A 7,816-nucleotide genomic window follows, 5' to 3' on the forward strand; every position below is an offset into this window, starting at 1 on the left:
ACTTTGTTGTTAACATAATTTTGTGTTACATAAATATATGAAATAATTTAAATATTAAAAAATCAAGTTAATTTTATTTAGCAGATTAGTAGAGTGGCATTAAAATGCTTGAATATCACTGTTTTTTTTACTTGAATTACCTTATACTTCAAAGGTTTGAATTAAGCTATATTTCAAAGATGGAATTCAAGCATTTTTTCTATTTGAATTATAATTTAATTCAAGCCTTGAATTAAAGTGTAATAATACTAGAATGTTCGACTTGAATTCAAGTTTCCTTTTCATTGGAGAATGCTATTGAATTAAAGTGTAATGCAAGTGTATTTCAACCCTTGAAAATTGAATGTTTGACTGGAATTAAATTGATTTACACTTTAATTCCAGCAAAAATGCTTATTGGGTTCTTTCAGGAATGTGACTACCGTTAGCTATTGGGTATGTGCGGGTGTAATTTCTGGATTTGGACATATATAAGGTAAGTGAAACTGAATTTAAAGTGCTTAAAATTAAAAAGTGCTTTGGCGAAAATAAAAGTGCTGTCAGGAATTTTTGGACAAAAAAAATTTTAAAAACACAGTGAGTGCAGAAAGTGCGCGGACGGACAAAAAAAAACGTGAAAACAAAAAAAAATTTATAAAAGTGAAAAAAGAATTGTTGCCGGTATGCAATAAAAATTTAAAAATTATTTTCCAGAAATTACAGTGGGGTATAAAAGTGAAATGTAAACAAAACTTAAAGTGTAAAATTAAAGAAAAAAAAAAAAACAAATGAATTTAAATGAAATTATGGTGTAAATCGGATTTGTGTCTGTGAAAAAAATACAAATGAAATCTACAGTGTGCGACAAAAGTGGAATAAAAAAAATTAAAGTGAAGAAAAATTGAAAATGAAAATAAAATTAAACTATTGTGCGATTGAATTGTTGACGGTGAATAAAAAAAAAAATAGAGTAAAAACTAACAACGGAATTTACAGTGAAAAATAAAAGTGAATAAAAATGAAAGTGAAACTGAAAACTAAAGTGATGGAAAATTAAGCCGGTGTAAAAAAAAATTAATACAGTGGAGAACAAAAGTGATTGTGACAAAAAAAAATACTTCTATGGTATTAAGCGAAAATTTTAACCGGTGTGTAAAAACTGTGTGGTGTAAAATAAAACTAATTTTGGAAAATACAGTGGCGGATAAAAGTGTGAGTGATTGAAGTAAATAAATAAATAAAACTATTGAACTGTGCTATGGTTGTGGTGTTTGTGAAATAATTAAAAACTTAAATTTATTTACAGTATTGAGCAAATGTCAGATTTTGGTCAAAATGTAAAGAAAACTAATGTGAAAAAAAGTAAATTAATAACGAAAACGGGTGGTCGCAAAAAGTGTGCTGTGAATAAATGCATATAAGAAAACTAAAATTCTCAAATAAAAGTGAAAAATAATGAAAAATTGACTAATAAAAGTTAATTCAGATTTTTTTGTAAATTATAGTTTTAAAGTTTTATATTTTTTTTTTTAATATTTTTTTATAAAATTTTGAATTTTCTTTTTCTTTGAATATTATTTCTTATTTCTAATGCTTTTTATATATTTTCTCTCTTTCCAGATTATTAATTCATTATGGGGAAACTAGATTAGAAGACATGGACTTCAATGAAGACTCAGGTAAGTCTTGTGTTAAAGAGCTAGGTGGGAAATGCAAGGACTAGATTCACCAAAGATTTCAGGATAAATCCTTCGATCTTTGGCGAGAAATACCCCTTGACATTTCCAAACAGTAATATAAAAACAAAATTAATTTACTAGTATAAGTGCTGTTAAGATTTGAAAAAGTCCTAAAGAAGCATTATAAAAGAGAAATGTTCTCCGACAAATTCATTATTTTTTCTTTTGGAATTTTTCTTTTCTCAACTAAAAAGGTATATATATAATATTTTGTTTCATACAGGTTCTGTGGGAATTCAAATGCCTCGTGAAGGACGGACCCTATGATGCTAACTCAAAACATACAGTGGAATTGGCAAGTATTATAAAATAATATCGAAAATTTAAATTTAAATTATTTGAATCTTAACTAAAGTCTTCCGAACTTTTCTTCAGATGGCAACAACTACAATAAGAATCAAATGAGAGCAGATAATGAAGCAGATACTGAAGCAGATAATGGAGCAGATCATGAGCGAAGCAGATAATCCGGGTGAGTGTAAAGTTAAAATCGGTAGAATAAATTAGTAAGTATGTTAAGTATACTGGACAGCTAGTTTAGGTAGTTTTATGTCGGACTCCATATGAACCTTTTCTTCTTATAATAAGTGCATAATTCGGTAGTAATAACAAAATAAAGTTTAGAAAACTGCTCAGGATACAACAACAATTATACCAAACAGAAATTCACTGCGAGAGATAGATTTTCAATTAAGAACCAAACTCAAAGACTTTATTCAATTACAGTTACTTATCGAGTACCAATTAGATAAGGCTGACTACTAGACACGACAGACGAAAGACAAGCAGGAGAACATGTTGGGACTAGAACCACCAAAGATTCTAAAGCTATTGCTTTAAATCTTTGGCGTGAAAAACCCCCAACGATCTTCCCTGCATATCCTCGACCTCGTACAGACTGTTTCCGACTGGTCGTACAATTCGGCATTTTAGAAATTTCCGAGCGAATTTGGCATTGAAATTTTTTGAAATCACTCTTGCTGGAAGTTACGTCGGTAGACTTCCTGACCGGAAATGAACTTAATTGGACGACACCGCGTGTTATACGATTTTCGTTGCGAGCGTAAGCTTTGTGTAAATTTTCGCGAATTCTCTGCCGTATCAAATCCAATCTAGCAGCATTCGGAATGACGTTAGTTTCGGGATCGTTTAAGATTCTAAATTTGCGTGCCAACTGGTATACACTACCATAGCCAATCATATTCATTCGAATAAAGCGAAGTAAGGCGTAACTCCTATAGACGACTGCACGGAAGACCTTAAGGAAAACTCAATTTCAGACAAATGTTTGTCCCATTCTGTGTGGTCTTCCAGCAGATACGACCTAACGGCTGCTAGAATGGACTGATTAACACGCTCGGACGCATTGGCTTGCGACGAGTGGATCGCGGTACGGACGTGTTTAATACCAAAATTTTTCATAACATCGGCAAATTTTTGCTAATAAATTGCTTCCCGTTGTCAGAGACAATGGTCTCCGGCGTTCCAAATTTATGGAAAATTTCGGAAATTAAAAATTTCACAACGTTTTTAGTGTCGGCCTTCGGTAAAGCTTTTAAAAACACAAATTTGGTTAGGTGATCTAAGACGATAAAAATACAAATTTGTTATTTTTAGATCGCGGGTACGGACCGAGAAAATCGACAAAGATTCTTTGGAAAGGGCGTTCAGTTTGGACTTCGGCTCCCATCGGTGGTCTGAGCGTAGTGTTCGCGGGCATAGCTTCCTTGCAGGTTTGGCACATTCTTACGTAGTTTCTGATTTGGACATTTTGATTCGGCCAATAAAAATATTCTTTTACTCTATAAAGAGTCTTACCGACGACTCCATTAGACGCTTGAGGGGAATCATGACATGCTTTTATGATGTCCTCTGTCAGATCTAGCGGTACCCATAATTTCCACGCGAAATCTTCGTTCGTTGATATACCGTCGTAAGGTTTAGTGCGTTTATAGACGAATTGTTCGGCATTTTTCTCGACTGTGTCTATAAGGTTACGATAATCTTCTGACCGGAAAAAACTGAAGTTAGATCGATCAACTTAGGTATGTTTAACGAGATTTCGTCCATATCATAGCTTGATAGGGTATCGGGTACAACGTTTTGCTTCCCCTGCCCATGCTCAATCGTAAAATCATACGCCTGTAGATGTAGACTCCACCTCGCCAAACGACCAGTCAAATCTTTATAGCTCATCAGCTACTTTAGGCTACTATGATCCGTAATGACGGTAAATGGCATTAACTCTATATAGGGTCTAAACTTCTTAATCGCCAGAACTACAGCTAAACATTCACGTTCAGTTACAGAATAGTTTTTCTGCGCTGATCTTAGTTTATGCGAAAAATAGGCAATTGGGTGCTCTCCGTCGGAATCATCCTTCTGGAAAAGCACTGCCCCAATGACTACATCAGACGCATCGCACTGAACGTAGAAATGTTTGCTGAAATCCGGGTGATTAAGCAGTGGACTCGAAATCAGAGCTTCCTTTAGACGATCAAAAGCAGCTTTAGCTTCCTCCGTAAACTTGAATTGCTTGCCCTTTTTCAGCGTTTCAAAGATTGGGGCCGCAATGGTTGTATTGTCTGGTATGAATTTTCGATACCAGCCTGTTGCTCCCATGAAGCTCCGCACCTGTTTTGCTGACTTAGGATAAGCAAAACGAGTTATAGTCTCCACCTACTATGTAACCCAGATACCTTAGCTCTTTGAAACAGAATTTAGATTTAGCCACATTGATGGTCAGACCTGCATTTGCTAAACAGATAGATACTCGTTTCAGCAATTCCAGATGTATCTCGAAATCTGGAGATACAATCAAAACCCAAAAGGCATAACCGTAAAATGATAAAGTGGTCGTCCTGGCACCGTAAATGCGGTTCTCTCTTTACTAGACGATTCTAGTGGTATCTGCCGGAACGCGTCTTTAAGGTCGACACTAGAGATATATATCGTGTCTCCCAAACGACTGAGCAAACCTTCAATGTGCGGCAATGGATAGGCATCCTTGACCGCCTATTATTATTCTATTTTCTGACCGCCTATCTGTAACCGGGTATATAATCGTGAGTCTTCACCCTCATAGAGTGAAGCTGACGAAATTTCGTGTCTTAACCTTTTCCTCACCTTATACCGCTCTCTTGCTTTTTTAATTTTATTTGACACCCTACCGAAAATTCTACTCTTTGCTTCATTATACTGCTGAATCCGGATATGTAGGGGTTAGAGTTCTCGAAGCCGAGGCTCAGGTTCCAACTCAAACTCCGACCTATTCGGATTCTTTAAAATTGTTATTGGTAGTTGCTGTTGTTGTTGTTCCCTACACTCTACTGGGCCTACACCTCGGTCGACCTCGCCTCCCCAGTTCGAGACGGGTTCCGGGATCTGTTCCCTGACATTTAGGGCATTTTGGGGCCACCACATTTTCCCTCCCACACCGGAAACAAAACATCCGTGTTATGGGCTGTGGACAGTCGACGAAACCGTGGCCGACGACCTTACAGTTCCAACATACGTACTGACTCGTAGACCGAATACCATCTACCTCCAAATCGATCAATGACTGTTCCGCATCCTCACAACCTAGTTCATGCAGTCTGTGCGTGACATTTGCGCGTTGATATAGCTGCCTCTGGTTAGCAATTAAATTTTCCGCTCGCCTCACCTCACGACAGAACTCCGATAAGGTTTTCAACCGAATAGAAAACATCATCTGCGCCAAAGATCGTTTCAAATTACCACGCATGATCTCTATCAGTTGCTCCTCCGCATATGGGTGCTGCTGCTGGTTTCGGAGCTTAATTACAGCATTATAGTAATCGTCGAAAGCTTCTTGCGGCAACTGTCGGCGATTGAGAATTTTCATTTGCACTTCGTGTTCTTGCTCAAAGCGGCGATATTGTGCTAAGAGGGCTTTCTCTAACTCCTCCCGGTGTTAATATGTACTATTTTCCTGTAGTCTGTAGTGTAATTTTTTTTGTTCCTTATCCATATCATCTGTAGTGTGATAATTGTTATAATTCTTAACGCTCTCCACTCAATCGATAAAGTTTGCATATTGAGAATATCGTTATTACCTTATATGGTAAAAATTTGATGCGTATTTAATTCTTTATATTCAATTTAAAATATTTTGTCCCGTTATTCTTCTTGTGCGTAAAATAGTAATATTGATTTATGAAAACAAGAATTTTGGAGATCAATTGAATAATAAAACTTGAACAGTTCGCATTAAAAGCCTACGCATCTTATGTAACAAGAATAAAGTGCATTTAATTGAGTTTATAATTACTTGTTAAAATTTTTTAAAGTAAATTTATGGTGTCATATGAAAAAGAAAGTTCACATTTCTTATTACATATAAATTATTACCGAGGTAAAAATCGCGTAATTAAAGTGTAGAAATTTAAATTATAACATTTCCTTTTTGTGTCATCAGGAAACTCGGTGTTTGCTGAATATAAGCAATGATAGTTATAGTTATCTAAACAGCCTAAACAATTAATCGATAGAAGAGGTCATAAAAAGGGATATTTTTATATATACAGAAACTGCATGGTATAGGCCGTTTAATTATTTGTTCCCTGATGATTGCTCTACTCTACAACTTTTAAAAATACAACAACAACAAACCACGATAAGTAAAGTATATGTATAAATGTAAGTTAAAATAAGAAAAATGAATTGAAACCTTAATGTAATTTACATAACATACTCTTAAATCTAATTAACAAAACTAAATTTATTCTTAAGTATTTTTATATAATGAATTATATGAAATAAAATGTTTGTAATGATTTAAAAATTCCACAATGAGTTGCTAGAGTTAATAATTTGGGCCGAAGTGGACATACTTGTGACACTGTGCACTAGAGAGATTATAGTATAATCTCTTAACAATACTACAATGTTTTCTTGAAATTTCTCTTCGTTCATATCTATTCACTGACCCATGACAACCACTGAGTGTTTGCCTGGCAAACTTATAAGAGAACATGTGAATAGATATGTGATTAGTTCTCTTAAATAACTAATGTGGCACTACGATTTGTCTGGTATATCACGCACTAGCAAAGTACACGCTACAATAGAATGGCGCCCAAACACAGGCAGGAATTCGGATTTGTAAAAATCTGAAAACCTTTCCTAATTTAAAATACTTAACATAATTTAGTAACTTTTAATTACAATATTATTCATGTGTTATAAATGTAATTAGAAAACTTTAAGAGGTAATCTTACATTTTAAACGGAATGAATTAGAATTTATCGGTTAAAGAGAAGTCTTCATTCAGTATATACTTTGTAGTTAGATTTTTATCATGGTTATAATTTCCTACGAAGTATACTTTAAGTAACTTGATTGAATAATTTTGTGATAAAAAAAAAAAAAAAATACAGAGAAAGAAGAGAACACTATAAATCATATACATAAGTGAGCAGGTTTGAAAACTAAGGCCCAACTAAACATAAAAAAAAAATATATATATATACATATAGATACAATATTTTGTAATTATTTTCTTTATACTATAATTTTTATATGAATATAGATATATTCTAATATTATTGTAACTATTAATTTTTGCTTTATATACAAAAAAAAAAAAACTAATTAATATTATATTTTCTATAATTTTCTTATTAATTATATTGATATAAAATTATATATTATTTTTATAAATTGTAATTGTAAAGTAGCAATCATGGATCTGGGCTTGTTAGATAGCGAGGAATTGAGGTACGAATTGTTAATAAGAGGTATGGAAGTGGAAGGAAGTATGAGAATATTATCAGGAAGATTAAGGAAGATTATGCAGGAAGAGTGTGGGAAGTAGAAAGAGAGACTTTATAGCAATTAATACACCATCTCAAGAATATGAAATTTGTGAAGAAAAAATAAAAGAGATAAATGAATTAATTCAATCTGACAAGAAAAAAACTGATGTGTTGAAACAGAATAAGGCTGTTACTAAAGGCGAACATGTCATGAATAGGCTCGATGCGCTTCAGAAAAGGGCTCCTGAACTAAAAGAATGCATTGATAAATTAAGAAATAATTTGAACAGTATTGTACGTACTTTAGTAGCATCCAACGC

At 33.8% G+C, this 7,816-nt stretch overlaps 1 long non-coding RNA gene across 1 annotated transcript; it reads left to right on the forward strand.

Moving 5' to 3' along the window:
* The first annotated feature begins 384 nt into the window (after window positions 1-384).
* Window positions 385-2,000, forward strand: LOC119613879. Its single transcript, XR_005232282.1, has 3 exons — window positions 385-475; window positions 1,600-1,658; window positions 1,942-2,000. It is a non-coding gene; the product is annotated as an uncharacterized LOC119613879 (long non-coding RNA).
* Window positions 2,001-7,816: the final 5,816 nt, after the last annotated feature.

This window comes from Lucilia sericata, unplaced genomic scaffold, assembly GCF_015586225.1.
Source record: "Lucilia sericata isolate MDLA Ls3-8-SP2 unplaced genomic scaffold, ASM1558622v1 Contig002399F_arrow, whole genome shotgun sequence".
In the NCBI taxonomy this organism is placed as follows: Eukaryota; Metazoa; Arthropoda; class Insecta; order Diptera; family Calliphoridae; genus Lucilia; species Lucilia sericata.